Genomic DNA, 24,422 nt, shown 5'->3' with positions numbered 1-24,422 from the left:
GGCCCAGGGGAGGAGAGTGACAGTAGCTGGTTCTTCAGGGACATGGAAGCATCTGTGACAGCTTTCAATCCAGTAGGGTGCCCTGGTACAAAGCCGGGGCTGTGAGAACACGAGGGAGGATACTGGGGGGCTGGTCTCATCCAGCCCGAGGGGCCAGAGAAGGACCGATGGCTCTAGTTATTTTTTGGGAGGAGGTGTGGGCCCCACACTGGCTCTGAAAGGGTTAATGGGCCCAATGACCAAACTGGGCTGCACCTGGCGGGCGGGTCAGACTTAATGATGAGCCCCAGCTGGGGCAGGACCGGTGTGGTTAGTGCAAAGAAAGGCAGCCCTGGATCCTTCCCTGAATACAGACAGCTTGCAAGGGAGAGGTGAAGCAGCCCCTGGGAGTGGAGCAGATTGATAAAGCCCTGATCAAAGGGGCAGGCTCCAGCCTCCCAGGCAGAGAGCACTGGGAGGGGGTCAGCGGAGGAACAGTGAGGAAAACGCCAGGGGCATGAAAGGCCAAGCCTGAGGTGGGTGAAAGCTGGTTTGGATTTGTCAGGGGATCCCAGGGGAGGTTGTGGTGGGAAGGCCTGGGCAGAGACCATGGTAGGAAGAAGCCCAGGGAGGTAGCAGGGGCAGGTCTGAATAGATGGACTTGGCCTGCTCACTGCAGTGTTCCTGGGCTGGATCCCTGGGTAGTGGGGGGGCGCAGGCTCCTCTGCCAGCCACTGGAGGATGTGATCCTTGGCCCCTTACATCGGGGGCTTCAGGCATTGGAAAGTCCCGAGCCAATGGGGTGTAAGAACCACAGGACCTAGAGCTGGGCTGGAGACCTAATGTAAGGACCTTGGACTTCCGTTTGTTAGACTCATTATCCTGATGGGATGGACTTGTTTACGGGAAGAGAGACCATTGCAGCACTGGAGCGCCCATCAGCGGGGGACACTAGAGAGGAGAGAGCCTGCTTCACCGCACCCAGCCGTGAGGGGCCCATCACCGGTGAGTGTGCTCTTTCCTAGCCTCTGAGGCTGTGGTTTTCACCCTTTTTTGGCTGCATAGCCCTTTCCAAATAATGCAGTGTACCGTGTACCCCCATCCGAGATAGGGTATAATATACCTTGGATTAGATTGCCAAGTCTTACTAAATCAAATGCATTGTTCACTGTTACAGGATTTTTCTTGTGTACCCCCTGATGAGCGTGTGCATACCCCTAGGGATGTCCCTAAGGGAATAAATTCTCCCTGGCCAGTTTAGTGCACTGCAGGATTTTCAACCCATCCAACAAGAGATTGTCTAGTGCAGGGGTCAGCAACGTTTCAGAAGTGCTGTGCCGAGTCTTCATTTATTCACTCTAATTTAAGGTTTTGTGTGCCAGTCATACATTTTAATGTTTTTAGAAGGTTTCTTTCTAGAAGTCTATAATATATAACTAAACTATTGTTGTATGTAAAGTAGATAAGCTTTTTAAAATGTTTAAGAAGCTTCATTTAAAATTAAATTAAAATGCAGAGCCCCCTGGACTGGGGCCAGGACCCAGGACCCGCTGAAAATCAGCTCGTGTGCCGCCTTCGGCACCTGTGCCATAGGTTGCTTATCCCTGGTCTAGTGGGACCCTGCTCTTATCTCATCTGCTTCTTAATGCTGCAGTTTTTCCAATAACCATAAGGGAGCAGCATTGGCCCTGCTTACTGATCTGCAGCTGTAGCTGTGGTTGTGTGGAGGTTTCCTGACGGAGCTGCTGTTCATTCCCAACAGCCCTTCCACAAACAGGGGAGATTTTCTTTTCTCTCCTCATATGGCAGCCGTTCCATACCCCTAATCATTTTCGTTGCCCTTTTCTGAACCTTCTGAACCAATATACCTGTTTTGAGATGGGGCGACCACATCTGCAGGCAGTACTCAAGATGGATTTATATAGAGGCAATATATTTTCTGTCTTATGATCTATCCCTTTCTTAATGATTCCCAACATTCTGTTTGCTTTTTTGACTGCTGCTGCACACTGAGTGGATGCTTTCAGAGAATTATCCACAATGACTTCAAGATCTTTCTTGAGTGGTAACAGATAATTTAGACCCCATCATTGTATATGTATAGTTGGGATTATGCTTGCCAATGTGCCTTACTTTGAATTTATCAACATTAAATTTCATCTGCCATTTTGTTGCCCAGTCACCCAGTTTTGGGAGATCCTTTTTTAGCTCTTCACAGTCTGCCTGGGACTTAACTATTTTGAGTAGTTTTGTATCATCTGCAAATTTTGCCACCTCACTGTTTACCCCTTTTCCAGATCATTTATGAATATGTTGAATAGGACTGGGCCCAGAACAGACCCCTGAAGGTCCACTATTTACCTCTCTCCATTCTGAAAACGGACCATTTATTCCTACCCTTTGTTTCCTATCTTTTAACCAGTTACCAAACCATGAGAGGACCTTCCCTCTTATCCCATGACAGCTCACTTTGCTTAAGAGCCTTTGGTGAGGAACCTTGTCAAAGGCTTTCTGAAAATCTAAGTACACTATAGCCACTGGATCCCCCTTGTCCACATGCTTGTTGACACCTCAAAGAATTCTAGTAGATTGGTGAGGTGTGATTTCCCTTTACAAAAACCATGTTGACTATTCCCCGACAAATTATGTTAATCTATGTCTGACAATTTCGTTTTTTACTATAGTTAAAACCAGTTTGCCTGGTACTGAAGTCAGGCTTACCGGCCTGTAATTGCTGGGGTCACCTCTGGAGCCCTTTTTAAAAATTGGCGTCACATTAGCTATCCTCCAGTTATTTGGTACAGAAGCCGATTTAAATGATAGGTTACAGACGACAGTAGTTCTGCAATTTCACATTAGAGTTCCTTCAGAACTCTTGGGTGAATGGCACCTAGTGTCCAGAAATGCACTGTTTGTCCCTCACCATCTTGCTATTGGTGAGTCAATCCCTGTGCACATCTCTGAAAAGTACTTAAAAGTGTGGGTGTAAGCAGGTGCATATTGAAAACTCTAGCAGTTGAGTGTCTCCTCTTCCTGGGCTGATGTCACTATGATGACTGGCTGGTAGCTTTGTTCTTCAGTGGATCTTTTAATTAAATGCTTTGCTTGTTACTCCATTTGTACTTGCTGGGCCGACAACTGTATTATGGATAATGACAGGTGTCCCTTGGAGGATTATGGGAAAATTGTGGGTGGGGAAAGACAGGCCAATATGTTTACTGACCTCAAACTGGCAGCTACAATGGAGCAGGATTTCTGCATATGCGATTCAGCTCCTACAATGGTGAATGAGGGAGAAATGCAGGATTTGACCTGATGGAACGATGCAGATTGTCACCCGAGCAATATTTATGTTAAAATGTGCTAAGAAGGCAATGGTCTGATCTGGATACTGCGTTTGAGACTGAACAGGGGTGGGTGTGTGGGTGTGTGTGTGCGCTTGACAGCAATGACACTCAGCAAGCAGTTCCCGTGAGATTTTTGGTTTAGGATGACGGACATCTGTCAAGAACAGCTAACATGGGGAGAGCACCACCATTCTGGGGCAGGGTCTCATGGGAACAACCAGGGCCAGCTCCAGGCACCAGCGCAGGAAGAAGGTGCTTGGGGCGGCCAATGGAAAGGGGCGGCACGTCCGGGTCTTCGGCAGATTGTCCCTCACTCCCTGAGAACAACAACCATTTTTGCCTGGATTTGGCTGTGTCCAAACTGGCACCGGAACATAACCGCCTCCCAGTTCTAGATCCATCCTGAAATCCAAACTGCAGGGGTCAGCTTGTACCTGGGGATTAGTCCCAGCCAGTGAAATTCCAAGGCTCCATTTTTGGTTCCCCTCTAATTAAAATGCAGCCCTTGCTCCTGGTTGGGGGTATGTGCAGGGTGGAACAAAGGAGAGAACTCAAACAGCACTTTCTAGTCATGTATCAATGGAAAGACAAGGACATGCAATTGTGGGGCTAGTTGAGCAAATGTGTGCAATTGCACACCTAATTTGCGCATGCAAATAGGCTAACAGCATACGAAGTGCCAGTTAGATGCCCGGGTAGCTAATTGTACGAAGTATGTGCGCAGTGTTGCTAAGTGCGTGTGTATCAGAGCGGTGCTCTTTTAATGGAAAAAACCAAAACTTGTGTGCAAAGCATGTGCAGATGCTGGGGGCTGCTGGTCACTTGCCAACACAGTCCTCTGTGTTACACAAGCTGGGCTCCCTACTCTGTTGTTGGGGGAGAGGGTGGACAGGGAGGGTGTTTTGTGTCCTGGGGTTTCTGGAGGCAACTCAAGCGTCATGTGTGGAAACTAGGGTGACCAGACAACAAATGTGAAAAATCGGGAGATGAGGTGGGGGGTAATAGGAGCCTATATAAGAAAAAGACCCAGGACATCTGGTCACCCTAGTGGAAACCTAACAAACACCTGCCCATCCCCCTCTATCATACAGCGGGGCCTGTTATGCAGGATCATGCAGCCTCCCCGTTGGCATGAACAGCAGAGCTGATGTTGGGAGGACTCTGCTTCCATGTGTCTAGTGGGTTGGTACTTGTGCTGTAATGAATGCCAGCCATTTGGTTTGCCGCTTTGCGGACAGCTTTACATTTCAAAGGGTCGGTGATCCCAGTGGCTGGCAGGCAAGCTGAGCTCCATCTGGGTCCCATTAGCCAGCCTAGGGCAGGGGGGCATGTTGCTGGGTTATTAATAACTCAGGGCATTGCACATGTGTCTGTCTGAGCTTTGCAGGGACGCTTTGTCTCTTGGCTAGGAGTGGTCATGGGTCCCTTCTTGCCCACCCTGAACAGGCTGCCAGCAGGACTCTGGGAATATGGACCAGAGCATGGGCAGAGGAGCACTGACCTCCTCAATTCCATCGTGCTTTCACCTCTTGCCGTAGGGTGTACCACAGCTGGGCCCTAAACAGGCAGAGACGGCACTGATCAGGGAGGTGATCGCGAGCTCCTCCCCAGAACTAGGTGAGCCACAGCTAGAGTCTCGCATTCAGGGTTGGGGGCTTCAGTAGCTGCAAGATGTTTACAACTGGAAGGAAATCCACGGAAGTGCCAGCAAATGTGATGGGACGAGGGGGTGGGGGTGCATCAGGAGACAGAACTGAGCATGCACACGTACGGCTTGGTTAAACACGGGCCGAGGGAGGATGTGATTACTGTCTGGGAGAATATGAAAGGTGGGAACGCCAGGACAGGAACTGTTTAGGCACCTCCAAGGGGAGGTGCCGCAAGGACTAATGGGGAAAGCGAGGAAAGGAAAGCGTTGGCTTTGTGTATGTGTGTGTGCGGGGGGGAGTGTCCCGACATGGAGATCTTAGACAGTGGAACAGACTCCCTGGGGAAGCGGTGAGAACCCTATTGACCAGGGCTGGCTCCAGGCACCAGGGAAGGAAGCAGGTGCCCAGGGCGGCACACCGTCCGCTATTGGGGCGGCACGTCCCGGTCTTCAGCAGTGGGTCCTTCACTCCCTCTCTTCCTCTTCGGTGGCACTTCAGCGGCAGCTCAATCGGGTTTTTCTTTTTCTCTTTTTTCTTCACCGCTTGGGGTGGCAAAAAAGCTGGAGCCGGCCCTGCCATTAACTGTGGTGAAACCCTGGAGGATGCTGGGGAGCAATCCTGCCTTTTTCAGGGTGGAGAAGATGAGCTTGTAGGTGTCTGGTATCTCTAGCTTCGTTGATCCAGTTCCAGTGAACTGGAGAGCACATGGGGCGGTCTAACCCCTGGGGCTAAGCAGCACTAATTGCTTGTGGCGTATTGGTAGCAAAGGAGTCTCGCTTTGCAGCGCTCACGGTAAGAACATGGACCCACGGTATTGGAAGGAGAGAGAATCTCCAGCAGAGGAGGGGAGTCTTGTCCTGGAGGTAGAGCTCATGCACTGGAGAACTTGCTCCCAAGAAGCCCTGTGCTTTTAGGTGCTGAGGGCTGGCCCCAGTTGAGCTGGCAGCTCTCCGGGAGCTGAGGTGAGGAGCCTCCTCTTAGCTGGCGAAGGAGGGAAGGGGTTTGGGGGAGATGGAGATGAGAGAAATGCTTTATGTTGCTCCCTTGTCTTTGGCATTGAGAGAGAATGGAGCCTCGCGTGCTGCACCATGTACCTGGCTGGCCTCCTCTGGAGGGCTGGCACTTCAGACAACAGCTGGGCTGCACCAGAACGGCAGCTGGGAAAGGGTTGACAAGAGCAAACATTTGTCCTTGGGAACGATAGGACCTTCTGTCCTGACATCAGGTTTAGTTATGAATCACTGATTAGGGAGCAGGTCTGGGCTTGCAGTCAACTCCTGTCTGTGTTTACACCAGTATAAATCTGGAGCAACTCCATGGAAGGCAATGGAGGTTCATTGCATTTACACTTGTGTAAACCAAAGCAGAATTTGGGCTGTGGTTTCTAAGAGTTTCGAGAGACTTGCCTGGAGTGAATGGCAGCTTGCTACTGTTGCTGTGGTAACTGGCTGGTCAGGATGAAGGTAAAGAGTTTGAGTGGAATAGAACATCGAAAAATCCATCTAGAAATCATGGAGTGAGCTGGAGAGGGGCAGAGGAGGGTTCAGAGCAGGCACGGCTGCCTGGAAGGAGCTGGGCTCTGAAGATGGCAGGACTCTGTTCTTGCTAAGAATGGAGGCCAAGAGCTGGTCAGAAGACAAAGTTAGAAATGATGGTGGTTCTGTTGTTTCCACATGGAGCCATTTGCACTTAAAAAAATCCCCACCAAATCTTATTTCCAATTTTACCTCCTCTCCCCTTTGTTTCCTTTTCCATTTTGCCAGTGAACGTGGCAGGTGGACAATAGCCAGGGATTCTCTTTCCTGCTCTTTTCTGAAGGGTCCTTACCACTCATAGCTATAGTGCTGAGCACCTTTCACTAGTGCAGGGAGCGACGTGATTCCCATCCATTGCGTGGTTTGTTCATTCTCTCATCCTCTTCCCAGGTGTGCCGGGCAGGGGCTTGTTTTGGGAAGTTTGGAGGGTTTGTGACTGACTGACTCTTAAAGCTGAGGATTGAGGAATTCTCCACAAGTTAGAGCAGAAAAAGGAAACATGAGAATCATCCTGGTCCCCAGTCACTCAATCGTATTAGCAGCAAACTGGTAACAGGGAGGGGATGGAATTTAAAACTGCTACATTTTTTTTTATTTTATTTCATTTCATTGATAAGCTTGGTTCTTTCCCCAAAAATAACCAATTTAGAAAAAAGGCCATTGATTGAAGGGGAAAAATGTCACTGGGGGGGTGGGGGGAGAGCCAGCTGACCGGAGCTTCCTTATCTTATCTCAAGGCCTGGTCTGTCGATGGAGCCATTTTGAGCAAAGCTCAGGACTGAAGGAAGAAGACTCTATTCCCTCTTCCAAAAGGCTTGGCTTGAAAGGAAACCTGCTCCCCCTTGAGTCTAACAGAGCATGTTCTATGGAAAGAGAGAAATGAGGGAAGGAGATTTCACCCAGCAGAACGTTCACCATGGGAGCTCTGCTCTCACCGGCCGATCAGGGCAGAGGTTGTACAGGGCTAAATGACCGGCTGTGCTGAATGAATCCCGCTCTTGCCCTTGGAAAGCATGGTCCACCCAGGTCAGCGCTGGGGTCCCTGGGAGAGGCTCCTCAGTAATAAAGGAGCATGGGGACGGTGTAGTCTCAGCTGGTCTAAAGTGGAGCAGAGAGAAGTTAAGAGCTGGACAAAGGAGGAGATCGTTGGGCCCTTTTGCCCCGGGGACGGGAATTCCTCCACGGGGAGGCTTGGGTCATGCAGTTCGAGACCAGCTGAGAACAAGCTGGCAGGGAGGGTGAATTCCATGTGCCTCCCTGGAGCTGAGGATTCTTCCACATCAGGGTTGGGGATCCCTGCGTGCAGGAGCTGGTGAGGTTGACAGCAGAAGTGATGTAGAAACAGCGTCCGCTTCTTATGGGGGTAGAGGTGAGTCCTGTAGGCTGGCCAGCTGGAGAAGGCCAGGACCTAAGTAAACTGAAATGGCACAAGATCCCCTGGTGCCCTTGAGTAGGGGGGTGCCCTTAGGCTGGGGGATGGGGAAGCTTTCCAGTGCAGCCTAGAAGGGGTGATATTCCCCGGTCAGGGATGAGATGTATTGGTGCGTGAATTTCCTCTTCCCTCTAAACGCCCTTCCCAAAGCTGGGATTGCAAAGCTCCCGTCTCGCCCAGAGAGAGCAGTTACCTTCCCACCAAGGGAGAGCAAAACTAGCCAGCAAATAAAGCCCTTGGGAAGCTCTTTCTCGGCTCTCTTCTTCTCTTAAGAAAGAGCTGAACCGAAGGAACCCAACTCGGAGCCCGGGAAGGCGCACTGCAGGGTTGTGATTCCCCGTGCTCAGGAGGAACCAGAAGCTTGCCCCGGCCATTGGAGCAGTGGTGGAGTTGGGGATTTTCATGTTACTGTCCAAAGACGAGCTTTGCAGCATCTCCCCCGAGCTGCGTCTGAGTAGAGATGGGAGCATCCGGGCAGTGTAGAGCCCCATCCATTCACTAATGGAGGGAGCGCAGCCTCCTGGTCTGCTTCTCCAGGAGGACAGGGAGGAACAATACATGAGAGAACAAAGCAGTGACTGGGGGAGGGCACTCGGCCAAGCCTCAGGGAGAAGATGACGACAGCATTATCTCTGTCTGGTCCCTAGTCCCACCAGTGTGGTGGGGAAGCCATGGCACTGTCCTACGAGTGGCAAAGCTGTGGGCTTTTGTTCTTAGGTGCTGGTGCTAGAGCTGGGGAGCGACAGCAGGGGATCTCGTGCTATTGCATGGTGCGGTCGGCATGCGAAGGGATCGCTCCCATTCCTCACCACGCAGACCCCTTCTGCACACTGGAAATTGAATATCAGCCCTGGGGCAAAGTGCGGTGGAAGCATTTAATGTATTTCTAGCTCTTCTAATGCCATTTCATAGCTGCAAATGAGGAGCCAGCACCATGTGACTGGCCAGCTCTCTGTGGCTCACCAACTGGTGCTCCAGGGACCACGGTTGACCACAGCTTGCAAGCCGCTGTGCTAGAGCTTTGCAATGCTGAGGCATCAGCCCCTGCGAGGGTGGAATCTATGTATCCAGAGAGCTCAGCTTGGAGGCAACCTCTGGCTCTCAGACAGACCCGGCTCCGCGGCCACTTTTACCAGTGTGCCAACTGAGAGAATTCACATGGCTCAGCTGGTATTCAAAATCTAGGAACTCAGCTCCGTTCCACCTCTAGCCGCCAGTCCACATGTGATCTGCGTGGTTGTCCCGCTCAGGGTATGAAGCTTCTGCTTCCTCCCCTGCACACAATGGAAAATGAGAGAGGAGCCCTCTCAGAGGAACAGGTGTCAGAACGTGGTGTGGCGTACCCATGCGTTGTCTTCAGCCCATGTGGGGGAGAGGTGGGAGGAAGTGAAATGCTCATCTGAGGGTTTATTACCTCTGCAAAAGCTGGGTTGGTTCATTGCATTGCTAGGTCCTCGCACTCCAACGTCCTTTGGGGAAATCGAGCTCCTGGCGAGTCAGACTTGGTCTTTGACACTGAGGCAGAGCCACTGCCCACTTTTGCCAGTGATGATGCCAGGCTGTAGTAAATCTGTGGACACTATGGCTTGCAGCTTAACGTGCATTTCCCTCTCCATCCTGTTTCTTGATCCTCGCTGGCTGTGTCTGGAGTCTCTTCTCTCTAGTCCTCTGTGCTACATGGACCAAGGAAGGCTACTTCTTCAGATGCCATTGGCCAACACCTGGTCTGTAGAGCAGTTCTAGGTTTTAATTCTGATTTCCCCCTTTCCCACCTATTTGGCTGCACCTGGGTGCTGGTGTGTGCTTGCGTGTGCGTCACAGGAGGCCTCGGCTCCCATACTCCTCCCCAGGAAGCAAAGAATGTTTTTGTTTTCCCTTTAGTATCATTTGCTTTAACTTTTTTTCTGACATTTCTCCGGCTGTGTGATGCAGGAAAAGCATCGGATGCAATTAGCTCAGCTGGCACCATCCTATCCCAGGGGACAATGCACAGAGGTTTCAGGAGAGTCTCTCCTTGGTAATTCTGCTCAGTCAGACAGCCAGGGGGAATAGGGCAAGAGAGGAGGATTTGGGAAAGGTTCTGCTGGCAAGTGGGAGTTAGGGACTGATCCCAGCTCTAGATGCAGAGTCTGGCCTTGTGCGGTGTGAGTACAGCACATGGGAATGGTTCTGAACTCACAGCAGCAGCAGCGCCTGGGTGGATGCATGGCTGGGAATGGAAGAGCTCCCCCAGTGTAGGTGCTGGATTGACCGCAATGGTGCTTGACACCTTCCATCCACAGAAGAGGGCAGTGGATGTGCGACACTCAGACCTGGGCCCTTATCCACATCTCCACATCAGGAGGCTCAGTTGTGGATCTATGCTCTGTTCAGCTCTTGACATGTTTGAGCCCTTGTCTGATGAGGCGGCCAACCTGGGGTATTTCATTGTGATGTGGACACTTGGCCATTAGGAATGAGTGGGTGAGAACCAGGCTGGGGGGTGTGATGATAGAGAAGCCCTTCCCAATGCTCAGCAGTGCACATTCTGGTTTGGTGGGTGGAGCTCGGATGCACAGCCCAGACATGAATAGCTGTCTCTTCACTGGACACCCTTTGGCACTTGAGTGCCAGGAGCTGCCAAGAACTTCCTCGAAGCAAGACAACGTTCCAGGGCTGGCTGTGCTTGCAATGAGTTTATCCTTGGAGAAAACACCCTGTGCACCCTCACTAGTAGCCTTTCTGCCTGCCTGATGTTGTCTTCGAGACACACGGGAATCTGGGGTGTAACTACGACAATGAGTTGAGTAAGAGTCCCTCCTCTTCGCATGCCCTCCCAGTCTGTGTACCGTGATGCCCTGGTGATGGAAGAGATGCAGAAGAGACTTCAGAGATTCTGCAGCACTGCAGGAGCTGGGGGTGACACTTGTCCCTACGGCTGCGAGACTCTGCAGCTCAGCTGGATTCCTGGGAAGCGAGTCAGAGCGCGAACCCCGGCTGTTGGCCACATCAGGTGTGATGCAGCAGCTGGCCTGTGACATCCTTGCTGTGTGCTCCCACTCAAAGGTGTTGGGACACAAGATCCATTTTTAAGCACTAAATGGAAAATTCCACTAACGAGGTGTGACAGATCTCACTTCCCTGACTGAAGTGACGCATTAGGAGAACGCAGAGCAGCACTTCAGAAAGTGCTGACACTCAGCTCTCCATGATGGGTTAATGAGATGACATGACAGGTGAATGTCACCGCCAACCTCCTCACGTCGGACCCTTGACAGGAATCGCCCACGCTGCTGGACTGATCACGTGACCTCTTCACTGAACAACCGCTCCTGTTCAGCAATTGGCCAGGACTCGTCTTTGTACCGAGGGTTGTTCCATCGTTAACCTCTAAGAAGAACTTGCCTCTGAGACTGCAGTGGCTGCTGTGGGGAGGGGAGGTGGGAGGGAAGAAGAAAGACGTACCCGGAAGGACTGAAAGACCGAACCCTCCCTGGAGCAAGCCCAAGAAAGCCATAAAATTCTAGGGCTCCCCATCTCCTTTGTCAGCATATCGGAGAGAGGGGTCAATAGCACTAGCTAAGTCTCACTTCAGGCAGGCATTGTGCAAACAGCCTCCCTAAGCTCTGCCATGCTCCTCAGTCCAGACACGCAGCATCCCTTGCTGCTTCTCCTCTGGACCCCACCCAGCTCTGCTAACGCATCTCCCCGGTGGCCTGCAGTACGCTGGTTGTTCCAGTCCTGGATCTCGAGTGCACAACCGGACACATGGAGCTGCACGGTGGATGTGATGGGGGCAAGGGAGGCCTATGCAGAGTCCATCTCACAAGCTTCCACATCTGCTCTAAGCCTGGGTCTCACTTCCCTGCTTTGTGCCAGGCTCCTTGGGCTTCTCTTTTAAAAAAAAAAAATCTTTTCAGGGACTCATTGGAGGGCATGGGGAGAGCTGGATCTCCAGAGCTGCTGACACACAGACAAGTCAACTATCAGTCAAACCAAGCTGCTGAGGGGCCCTGAAGGTTCTTGGACGATGGGCAGCAGTTGTGAAACAAGCTCACTCCAGTTCCTAATGGCCAGGTGTCCATATTGCCAGTAACACCTACAGAGAGGCCAAGGACTGGAGGGGCTGCGGAGACTGAATTCCCCCTCTCGTCCCTAGAAGTGACCCCCTCCAAGAGAAGCCTGTTGAGGGGGCGGGACGGCAGGAGCTAGCACTGCTGATGTCCCTGCTCCACGGATTTCACTCTCTCCTGAGCGCTCAGCTGGGGCCATCCACCCTTCCCAAACACCACGTTCACATCATTCATCTGGCCAACAGTGCCACGAGCTGGCGGTGTGCACCGGTGCCCTGTAGTGGGTAATTCCAAAACTCTTCAGCTGTGTCATGGGCCCTGTGCTGCTAAGAAGTACTGGCGATTTTCCATTTTGTTCTAGTGTTGGGGGGCAAGGGGAGGGCTTGTGGATTTGATTATATTTGTTTTTCCTCCGCTTCTAGCGTGAGGTTCCACAGAGTCATGGGCTGCAGCCTGGTGATGGCTGAAGCCCTGCGTGGTCAGGGGGTGGATTGTAGCAGTTCAAGTAGATCAGGAAGGGCTCTATGATCCAGCCGTGCCGAGTGGTGGTGCTGAGTGTGCAGGCTGCTAACCTGGTGCATTCAGCACTGAGATGGCCCAGGCTGTCGTAGGTCAGCAGGGTGGAATGGACTGGTAGGTGGCACCTGCTTACAGCCCAAGGGGCTCTGTGGAGATCCATTGGGCAGGTTTAACTCCCGCCCCATTCCCCAGGTGAGCAGGGCAGCTCCCCTCGGAGTCGTGCAAATGCATGTGCAGCCCTGGTGCGAGTGCTGCTCGATTAAGCTCGCTCAGCTCCGTGCCTGAGCATTGTCTCTCTCTGCACCTCACTGGGGCTGACAAGGCCCATTCAGGCCTAGTCGGGCTGAATGAATCCGTTTTAGATCAGTGTCAGATGCGATTACGGAGGACAATGGTGATGGGGTCTGTTCGGGGGTTTGCGTTCTCTGGGCCGTTCAGTTCCCCGGGGCAGGGTGGGGGAGTGGGTAGGAAGCATGTTCAAAACAAAACCGCAGGGGTCTCTGGGATCGGGCTAGTGCCCAATTACATAAGGAGGCTGTATCGCTAGCTGCTGTCAGCTGTTATGCAAGTGCTCGAGCTGCGTCATGTGGCTCCTTCCCTCTCTGGGGCTCTGAGGCCTGTCGCCTGCTAACCTGGATAGCCAAGCATGCTGCCTGGTCTGGCCCCTGCAGAGGAACCTGGGTTTGCCTGTAGCTGACATTAGGATCTCTTTGGGGGGTGGAGTGGGGCGCAGAACACTGCCCTCACTAACTACAATGGTCTGAGCCTACTGGCCCCTGAAAAGCCACCGACTGAGCGTCCCTGTGGTATCTGAGAGCTCGTCTGTCGCGGGGGCAGCTGACTGTGTCTGGGCCTTTCCAATGGCAGAGCATCAGACTGGGACTGGGGAGGGGTTTGTTTTCATCTCTGCCACGGGCCTGCTGGGTGACCTGCCCTGCCTCTGTCCACCCAAAACACGACTCCCTCTGGTGTCTTCATTACATGGAGGGTTTCACTCCTTTCACTTCACTTAGGGTCTGTCTACACTGCAGTCGTGGTGTGTGACTGCAGCAGGTAGGCAGACCCTCGATGGCTCTAATCTAGCTAGCGTGGCTACCAACAGCCGTGAAGCTGGTGGTATAACCTGCCCTGGGCCCTTGGGAAGCTAGGTGGGGCTGCCATAGCTAGCCAGATTCACCGAGCTGGGGGTGCATCTCCACATGCTTCAATTGCACATCTGATTGCAGAGCAGACACCCCTTGGGTGAAATTCTCTGCCCCGTGTTATACAGGAAGTCAGGTTAGAGGATCGTAACGGTCCCTTCTGGCCCTAAAGTCCTATCAACTTGGTTGTTACCTTCAGTCCTGACTGTTGCTGCGCTGCCAGTTGCAAACTGCATTCACTGGCCAGGATGCTTCTCTCCTCTTGGCCTGGCTGTTGGGGAGTTGTCCTGTGCCGGTCTGTGGCAGCAATTCCAGAATGGTTCATACCACAGCAAACCTCAGACTAGCCACTGACTAGCGTGTGACTCGCTCTCCAGCACTCTAGCCCGAGATGGAGGTGCTGGTTCAAGACCAGTCCCTCCCTGTATAGCTGCTGCATCACTCGGAAAGAATGGATGGGCAGCTCTAGTGGTGAGAATGGGTCCAAAATCCGGACTCCTGGGTGTTATTTCTAGCTTTACCACAGACTTGCTTTGTGACCTTTATTTAAAAGTGCATCTACACTTCTCACATGCAACATGCTTGTCTCTGAAGTGCATGGGTCAGAGGTGCATATGCTGCATGGTGTATCCCTGCCTGCTGCACTGGACTTTTTGCATTAAGGTGCATGCACCTGGTTTCACACATGCTTAAAATTGTGGCCCCATCACTGCTAACCTCGGCACAAACACACTGCTGGAGGGGAGCGAGACTAAACTCATGGATGTTGCTCTGATTCTCTAAGAGCCCCACAGGAGAGCTCCTATAGGGCTGCAAGCCTAGTCTTTCTGTGGGTGGAGGATCGTAACTTTGGACCAGTCCCTCTCCTAGTGCAGGGAGAAGCGTTGCAGCTCTGGGCCTGCCACGAATGCAGCGGCAGATGGTCTGGGCCAGTCTCCCTGCATGGAAGGACGGGCGCCTCTGGACTGAACTGTGGTTTTGTGCTAGAACGTGTGAAGCTGTCGGGAGCCAGCGCTTCCCAGAGGACACTGTGATCGTGCAAGTGCTGGCACTGGCAATATGATCAATGCGCAGGTTTGGCTGTGCTGCCTGGGATGGAGTGTCTGGCTCTTTTGCTTGCTTCTGTTCCCATTTAAATCCTCCTGGCCCTTGTGTCTGGCTGCTGGGGAGGGAGCAGAGGGATTCTGCCGAGTAAACAGTCTGTTTGTAGCTATCGAAGCCATAACTGTTTAGGTGGGTGCAATGTTGTGGCTTTGGGCCGAATGCTTTCCTGGGGCTGTGCAGAAAACCACTCACCCCCCTCTTCTTAAGGAACAGATTGTTGCGGGGAGGGGAGGGAAAGCAGAGGCACCCCTTGGGGAGCGTCACACCACTGCATGATCTCCCCCCTCACCTCCACAGGGCCCCCGGCTCCAGGGAAACGCTACCCTGAGCTCCTTGTTGAACGGCTGGGAAGCTCCCTGCCTTGGCCTGTATTGTACCTGGTGTGGAGAGAACAAAGCAGTTTTATCCTGATGCCACAGGTGATGGCGTGTGCCAGGAGAAAGCATTACAGGGACTCACTGGCCTGAGTGCGTTGGCTTTGTGTGTAAGCCTCAGTCCACCTGGACTTTCTGGGACTGCAGGATTCCCAGCTGAGCTGACCCAGCCTTTCATCCTTCCCTGGCAACTGCACTGACTATGGGGGTGGGGGGGGCAGGGCCGTGGGGTAAGACTCTAAAAGCCACAGTCGGCTGCATGTGGTGGCTGGTCTATCCTGGGCATTTCTCTAAGTGGAACCCCCAGTAATGTTAGCTTGATGCTACGCTGAGTGATCAGCAAGGTGGTAGGTAGAGAAGCTGACCTGGTCACGGTATTCGAATCTCAGGGTCTGATTCTAACCCATTCTCGCCTGAACCTTGGCTGGGATGGCTCATGTGAGCAGTGGTTGCCAGATCTGTCCCCTTTAATTAGAATTCCTCGCCTCCCCCAATATTTACTTGACTCAGTCCATTATCCTTCTGTCCTTAAAGAGCCACATGGCAAAGCAAGAGCTGTTATCTAAAACTTTAATTAAAAAATGAAAGCAGGAGGCTGGCTCTGGCTTAGGGGTAAAAGCGATTTCTGTGGGCCAGAAAACACAAGACTGAGCGTATTTCAATAACTGGTGAAATGTGAAGCACACAAGTTGAGCTAAGGCCAGAATGCCCTGGGGCTGTAGGGAGCAGCCAGCAGACGTTTTGACTAATCGGCTACTATGCTGCATACAGATTGTGGGCTTCCACCCCAGAGCTGGCCGCATAACACTGGTGCTGCATGTACTATGCACAGTTTGGGCTTTGTGAGCTTTCAGGATGACAAGTGCTGAACAAAATTGAGTTGTTAAAGAAACAGCTCTCAAAAGTATGCTAAACGGTAGCGTCCCAGGGCCGACACATTACAGAAGGCCCTGGCTGTGGGCATGGGCACCCGTGTGCACTCGGTCTAGCACAGGGGCTCCAGACGTTGAGACGAGGGCCATATTGGATTTTTGAAGGGGCTTCACAGGCCGAAGTGACTGTGAAAGAAATGGATGCAAAATCGTTAAAAAACAACACTACTCTACTGTGTCAGTGTTGGATTAAATTCTAAATCAGGTAGCAAAGATAATCGATGCGGGTACTGTGAAATCACACACAATATTTGTCAATACATTAAAAATCATTTCACTTTTTTTATTTCTAAAAACTCACATTTGTATCCTACAAATACTGTTTGGTTCTATTAGTGCTATAGTTAAAATTTAACCAGTATGAAATGGTTAATTTCCATCTTCTTTACTCCGTTCATTGGAGATGTAATTAAGCATCTGGCTTGTCTGTTTACTCTAAGGCAGGGGTCCGCGCCTGCTCGGCTGCAGCAGCAACTCTCCCCTAAGCTGGCTCCCTTTTGGGGGGACACTGGCTCCAGGGGACACTCACCCCTCCACACAACCCATGCGAGCTGCTGCCGGCAGCTTCTCCCCTGTTGGTTGGAGGGCCGGACAAATGGAAGCCCTGGGCCGGATCCAGCCTGCGGGCTGTAGTTTGGAGACCCCTGGTCTAGCATATTTCAATTGATGATTTAACCTCCTATCCCCAAAAGGGCAGGATCTTGCCAAACTCTGGTAACAGGCCGGGAGTGACAGCTCTAAAACTCCATCCAGGTTACACAACACAGGGAAAGAAATGGACTTGTTGCGAGGGCTGTGATTTATCTTCTGTCAGGCTGGGAGACCAGATTCCTCCAAGACAGGGTGGGGTGGAGGAAGGACTGTCTGTCTAGCCCTGAGCCTCAATGTCTGAGCAAGCAGGGGTGGGGAAAAAGCATCAACTAGACAAGTGTGCCTTTATGTGGGAGTCTAACAACACTTCAGGAGACTTGGCCTACTGCTTGGCTTTCCTCTTGGGGAGCACGGGTCTGCTCTACAAAGTTTGCCCAACCTGCCATGTTTCTTTTCCCAAATCTGAGATCAAGTTAAATCACAGCAATATCTGAAGGATCTGAGACTAGGCATATCAAGCTGTGCCTTGTCCAAATATCTGCCCACCGAACACCTCCTCCCCCGCCTCCCTCCAGTTTTGAGTGGCTGCAGTAATCCTCTCTTCCTGTCCTGAACCATTGCTGGGTGTTAAACATCCACCCTGGAAAGTGACTGCGTGGTGTGTTGTTTGTTTTTAACAGCAGTCACCATATGGTTTGTGAAGTGCTTGGGGCTCATTCAAGTTTAAAGGTGATAAGTAAACTTGAGATTATTAATAGAACACCGTCAAGACAGCTTTCAGAATTTAAATGGGAACCGCTCCCCCTCCCACACACACCGCGTCACTTTGGTGCTACTCACATCTATTGCTGTGCTTTTATTTTAGAACGAGTGTAAAAGAGACTGGTTTTGTGCTGACCTTGATCTGGGAGCAGCAGAGGAAACCAAACGCACTGAACCATGACACTCTTTCTCCACACACGGTCAGGCCTGGTCTACCGCAAGGGCGGATCCATCTGAGTTAAGCAACTTCAGCTACATGAATAACATAGCTGAAGTCGACGTACTTAGACTTACTCACCGCAGTGTCTTTACTGTGGTGAGCTGACTGCTGCCGCTGCCCCATCGACTCCACCTGCGCCTCTCACGGCGGTGGAGTACAGGAGTCAATGGGAGAGCGCTTGGGGGTCAATTATCGCATCTAGGCTAGACACGATGGATCGCTTGCTGCCTGCCAATCCAGGGGGTAGTGTAGACATACTCACAGCTGGGTCTAACCAGCCTTGGTGGCATCTATTTTAAAAGGCCAGCAGAGGAGCCGCTGGGCCTCTTGCATATGAGTTCACTGCTCCAGGAACTAAAGAAACGAGCTCTCTTCTCTGCAGCAGGCAGGGGCAGGCTCAGTGGGAGCTGAGGGCGTTCAGCATCTCGTAGGATACCATCCTTTTAAGCTCCCGCTGTCGAAGGCGGAGTTCTGTGACATAGGCCAGCTTGGCCCCTCTGCCTCTGGCAGGCAGCTGTCTGCACGTCTGTTACCGAAATGGACACCCCCCCGGCCTGTCTGCGGAGGGTCCTGCTACAGAGTTTGTTGAAGGTTCTCTAGCTCGGGGGCCCATGGTACTTGCACAAGGTTCAGGGAGTATGTGCTTGCACCAGCACAGAGATGGGAACCGCTCCTAGATCATCATGCAGTGTGCTGTGAACAGTGACGCAAGGTGCAGGCTGGTGACTTGGGCCCAAGGAGTTCAGTTCCAAGATGTCCTATTTACATTTTAGCTAGTCTCATTCACCCATGGACAGGGGTGGGCAGGATGAGAAGAAGCCACTTATGTTGACTTCCCTGCAGCTGAAGCAGAACTTACATTCCTCTTGGACACAGCATAGGTGGATGGTGGCTTCAGAGCAGGTAGAGAACACATGCTGCAAAAAGATGTGTCAAACTCCTCCCTGCTGTGAATCCTCTGTGTTAGACTACAAATGATAGTCCCCCCACCATGATTAGACCAAGTCACCCCACCGTAGGGGCAGGCTACTTCCCCTCCAACCTCATCAGACTGATACTAAGCTGTAAAGAGAATCTTCTTCAGCTTCTGTTTTCGGTGTGACCTTTGAGAGCATCCTCAGACTGTGACCGCTCCATTGCAGTAGGGATGCCATGCTGCTGGGCCAGGATGTCTAGCCACACTTGGAGCGGGAAGGGCTTCTCTGCAAACTGGCTTCCTGAAGTAGCTCTGAGTAGAGGAACATGCCCTCTCCTGTGCTCGTGCTCTCCTTTGCTGCCCGTCTATGTAAGAGACAGGACCTCTCTGGAGCAGCAGAGCCTATTTCAGAGAGTCCTTAAGCAGATGAGTCCAGCTTGTCATCCCTGACATAAAACCAGCTTAGGTCAGAGCTCCCAGAGCTGCTCTTGGGGGTCACGAGTATGCTCAGCAGAAGCGATGTTACCTTTATGGCCCCAGCCTGATGAGTCCTTTCCCAAGGGAGGTTAGACAAGCCCTGAGGCCTCTCCCAGGGTGGGAAGTTGTGGCTGGCTTAACCCAGTGCCCTCTGCAATGGCGTAGGAGGTGAACAAGCACAACATCAAGCCATTTTAGCCTCTGAGTTTTAGTTGTTAACTTGGCACCATTAGCTGCAGCCCCATTCACGCTCTGCCTGCCCTCTGCAGCTTGACCCGTCTGCCACCGTTTCCAGTGACGCAATAGAATTGAAGACCCTGCCTTTCAGCCTCCTTCTCAAGCCTGGAGCAGGAGACCCTCTCTCGGAAGTGAAACAGAAATAAACTCCCAAGATCAAGGCTTCTGTTTCAGCCAGAGCTCTAGCTGCAGCCCGCAGGAGCCTGGGCTGTGCTCATCACCTTAGTTAGGGTTTCTTTGGTTTGCAGCTTTTGCTCCTTACAATAGAAAAACCTTTTCCCAGCTTGCTCTCATATTAGCACTATATTGTATACTCATGTTCCCCCCTTGCTGTAAGACAAGATCAAGATCTGTGAGGAGGTTGGAAATTGCAATGGCACAGGTGGCTGTAACAGGACAGAGGCAGAAGGGTAGCCTGGCTCCTGTCTTTCCCTCTCTTTCTAAATGCCATGGGGACCGATAGCTCAGCACCCCCCCCCCCCACCTCCCTTTCTCTGGAGAGAGGAGCTGCAGGTGCTTTCATTTCACAGCTCTGGGAGACGCTACTTTCATGTCTTAAGAACTCCATGCCCATTTCTCTGCTGGAGCTTGATGCTGGAAGATTCCCTAAGGGGGAGTCAAAGAACCAGCCTGACCCAGCCTCTGCTGTTCTTTCAGACCATGGTGTGTGTTGCTGTTCCAAGGACTCCCTTCTCTTAACAATAGATTGCAGCTGGAAGGCTGCAAACAAAGAAACAAAACTCGCGTTTCAAATTGAGTATGGCTTTTCAACCCCATCAAATTGCTTTATTCACACAAACGTCTCTTAATTTACAGCGCCTCTGCCATTCATACACATCAGGGTATCCACAGTGTTCAAGGAACTTAAATACGTCTCATACCAACCCAAGTAAACCAAGTACAAAAAATATTTATATAAAGTTCACACATAGGTCCTAGATTACCAGCTTCTGTGCAAAACAAAAAATACAGATTTATTAACTAGTATCATGAAGTAACTTTAGTTTGGTGTCTGGGTTTAAGCCTTCCCACTCTACGTAGTTCAGTAGAGAAGATGCATTAACTATCCTACCACAAATCCCCCTGGGAGCCACACCTCAGCGTTAAAAGCATTGAGACCAAACTGCAGGAAGATGGAATTTGTCACATTGCAGTTAGAGGCCACTTCCTACTGTGCTTTTCACCCTGCCTCCCCTCCCCCGCCACTCCAAAAAGTGTGAAAATGCTTAGATGGGAATGGTGTAACTGCTTTGTCACTGGTTGTTTCAGGCTGTCATTTCCACTGTAAACATTTGACTGCAGTGTGAAGTGGGCAGCACAAGGTAAGCAGGCACCAGTTTACATAGGTAACAGCTAGCACTGTAGTGTAGAGAACAGAACAGCCTATGCAAGGATTTCCAGGAACTATGGCCAGATGTATTGCTTGCAACATGGAAGGAATGGATAAATCTGAATGCCAAGCAATTTGCTTTGTTCAGCCACACAAACTAGTGTTGCCAAGCATCAGAAGAAACACAAGGTCCAGCTCCAGGGGACTGCAGCCAAGCCTCAAATCTGAATTGCTTCAGTAAAAAGACCAGTGTCTCCAAGAAAGGTGGTTGTCTCCAGTGCAATGTGCAGTACACAGCTTGAGGGGAATCTGAGCAGCATGGTCTAGATCCAGCTACAGATGATGTGGGGGTGGATGCTGAAGAATGGGGTAAGTGCTTGATTAGTCTCCTAGAGAAGTCACTGAAGGGCACCAACCCACCTCCAGAGGGAAAGGGAGATTGGCTTTAAAGCAACAGTAACACCAGTAGCCCCGGGAAGGGTTTTCCCTAACATGCCTTGGCAGTGTGTTTAGAGGAGGAAACCAAACAGAGCAGCAACGTGTCCCCTACTATTATGGCCTTTGTAAATTAAACTTAGTATATTTGGATTGTTTTGCCTCCATGGCAGCTGGTTGTTCTCGTTGCAGCTGCACCATGTCCCTGGGCAGGCTTAAACCCAGAGGAGATACTGCATATTGAGGAGATTTACACAAACAAGGAGTTTAGCAAAAAAGTTACCATCTTTGTGGAAGTCTCTTATTGCTCCACAAAGGCTCTGGGAGCCTCCTGATATGTTAAGGAGCTGGATCCTGAGGAGTAAAGGAAGACTGAAGGGGGACACTGTCTAGCTGTCACTAGCCCCTTTAAACCTTAAACACAGCAGCAGGAGAACACGGGGGAAGCTAGTTTGACTCCTTCTCTAACCAGCCTATTGAGTTCATCTCAGCACCCCTCTGCTTATGGAATACAGCTGTGGTACTACAGCCAACCCAGTGTTGGTGTGATGCTGGAGGTGCAGACCTCCATTGCAGGTTGGTGCAGCTACCGCATTTCAAAGTTCTCCAGAAATGTGGCTAGTTCCCCTCACCCCCACTGTAAACAGAATATTTAGAAGTAAACAATTTTAATACAATCCTATAACATGGCCAGGGCCATGTCATCTGTTCTAGCAAACACCTGGCTCGTGAGAGCGAGCCTCAATCAGTGGAACCTCCTTGGTAGGAGCCCTCAACTCTCCCCACTCTGTTTAGGGTTAGACCTCAGAACAGCTAGAGTTGTCTCTCCAGTGTCAGTTTTTAAGTTCAGTATCAAGCGTGGTCAGTCAGAAATTAGGAGACACTCTTGTATGAATATGAGCTGCAGAGACCAGGCAGTCCTGAGCCTCCGGCTTAGCTCCCCTTTCCCAGAAGCTGGAATTACCCCAGCTGTAAAGCCTAATGCCATAGATGTATACAATGGGTGAGATGTTTCAGCCAGCAGCAGTAAGGTGGAGGAGCTGGGCAGACACGTGATATCAAGCAAGAGGAAAGAGATGCCCCTCCCCAGAAAACTTTGTCCTTGCAAGTTAGAACTAATCCCTCTCTTGATGCTGTTGCCCTAGGATGAGTTTGGGCAGGGCCCCGAGGTGAGGTGTGGTGACACACCACCACCTGTAACCGGTATGACTTCCTCACTGCTCTCGTGACCTTAGAGCACTCTGCAGCAAAGCCGCCATCGGCGGGAAACCAAAGGAGAGAAGCATATTTAGACTGACAGAAACTAAAGGGGAAATGACCCAACTGGCCAAAGGCTAGCAGCCCCTAAACTCTTCCTGGAAGTGTTTTCTAAATCCTATAAGGCACTACGGTCTATCTAGCTAACATCAAGCTGTTTTAAAACACATCTGCAATACAAAAGGTGAAGTGGAAATGTGAGAGCTGGAAGTCATGGCAGGGCTGAGAGGGTGACTACACTAACCAGGAGGCTAGCCACACGCTCTGCCAGCAGTGCATTTAAGTCAGGGAGTAGCCATGTCTTCACTGAAGTTTCCAGAGAGAGGGGAAGGGGGCACTCATGGATATCCAATGAAAAGGATTCCTTAGTACCTCCTCCGCAGGTGAAGACCTGAAGCAAGTGGCACTCTGTCTGTTTGAAATCTGCCTCCCCACCACATACAGCAGTGCTGGAGAGAACGCACAGCCTCTGAGGCAGTAGCAGAACTGGAAGCCTCTGGTGGGTGATGGCTTCAATATCACTGGAGGTGGTAAGCAGGCTGAATGGAAAGTTCTGACACAAGCATGAGCTAGGTCAAAGCAGCTCTCCTAGGAGTCTCCTGGAAGTTGCCTTTGGTGCCATAACATCGCCCTTGGGCTTCCTCCTGGCGGGGAAGGCATGTGTGAGTGTACACAGTAAGAGCAGGTCAGTTCTAGCCATGGATGGAGCTATAGCAGCCAACAGTTGCAAAGGCTGTACTGAGTAGCCCTGCTATTAGCCTGGCTTCTGCTGTCAGTTGTCCCATCCATGCACAGCTAGCATGGGTGAAGTGCCCAAAGAGAGGGTTGAAATACAAGCTTGAGACTCTCATCCTAAGACAGGTGTAGTTAACAGTCTTGGACTTCGGGGAAAGAGCCTCTGCCTGCAGGAAGCAGCTGGCCGCCTGATGTAGACAGCCACATGGAAGAGCAATTCTCTTGTGAACAAGAGTGGAGGAGTATTGGGTTGCTTCTAAAGAACATGGGTCAGGAAAACAGCAAGGGGGATGGAAAAACAAGGGGCAGAACAGCACGAAAGCCTGTTATGTTTCAATGCACCATGTCACTGATGAGAGGCTTCAAGGAGTGAGAAAATTCACCCCTTCGTTAGCCCAGAGGGGTGGGGCAGCTTAGATGCTGCTACAACAGCCCCCTGCTAAGATGGGAATCAAACGTAGCCTAACCAAAGTAAACGGAGGAGTTACAAAGCCAGACAGTCCTCTGTGGTTGATAACCAAACCCAAACGTCCTAACCCCAAATAACCATCTTGGGAAGAAGCAAGGGTACTGAGGGTACTGCTCAGTGGGGGAGCAGGAAAGAGGGACTGGGTCCCAATCCTGGGCTTGTGCTATGCTGGTTACTATCTCTGTGTGAAACCTTCAAAACACAAGGTGTTCAATCAGCTGGGGGGAAGCACATAACTACAGCTATACGCTACTGCTCTGCTATTCCCCTAATGCACAGCACAACCTTCCTGGTGAGGGGCCACCCCAATCTTCTCTGCTCACTGCACTCAAGCTCAGCAGAGCTGTCAAGGCTTACGGGTTTAAAAAACAAACAAACAACTAGACACCATCCTTAATCTAGCCCTAATGGAGTTCTTGCATTCTCATTCACTGTCAGGGGATGGTGCAGCACACTGAGTAGACAGACAAGTAGCAAGTGGGTGCACAAAAATGTCAATGAAGAGAAATAAGACTGAAGTGTCCGCACAGCCAGCCGGCATGTTAGTACGGTACAGATCCTGTAGGATTAGGTCAGCAGGGCCCTTCTCTAATTGTGAAGCCAGTCACATCCTACCAAGTGACAGTGGAATACGGAGGTGCCTGGGTGAGGGAGATTTAGTCTGGAAGCCCAACTAGTGGCTCCTAGACCAGTATGCCAGCAGGGGTTGGTAAGGGGTTTGTTCGGGAAGACACTTCTAGCGTGTTTAAGAAATCACAGGGTAACAAGGGTGCTGTGCTTTACACTGAGCAAGGTCTAAAGCGCTACTAAAACCGTCGCACAGAGTCAGTCCCAGAATGTCAGTGCGGCTCCAACTGCAGGCCAGGAAACTAAGTATTAACTGTTGGCTTGAGATTCCCACCTCCTTCCCCCTACATCCCGCTGATGC

The 24,422-nt window shown here is 51.3% G+C and overlaps 1 protein-coding gene across 6 annotated transcripts in view; it reads left to right on the top strand.

Annotated features, from left to right (window-relative positions):
* PDYN (prodynorphin) overlaps positions 1 to 24,422 on the top strand; it is a 103,533-nt gene that overhangs the window by 21,612 nt on the left and 57,499 nt on the right. For all 6 annotated transcript variants that reach the window (XM_044984686.1, XM_044984690.1, XM_044984687.1 and 3 more), the window contains one exon: positions 852 to 984. The gene's annotated coding sequence lies outside the window, so the exon portion shown is untranslated. The remainder of the gene's footprint in view (positions 1 to 851; positions 985 to 24,422) is intronic.

This window comes from Mauremys mutica, chromosome 13, assembly GCF_020497125.1.
Source record: "Mauremys mutica isolate MM-2020 ecotype Southern chromosome 13, ASM2049712v1, whole genome shotgun sequence".
Lineage (NCBI taxonomy): Eukaryota > Metazoa > Chordata > Testudines > Geoemydidae > Mauremys > Mauremys mutica.
This window is presented reverse-complemented; position numbering and strand designations above follow the sequence as displayed.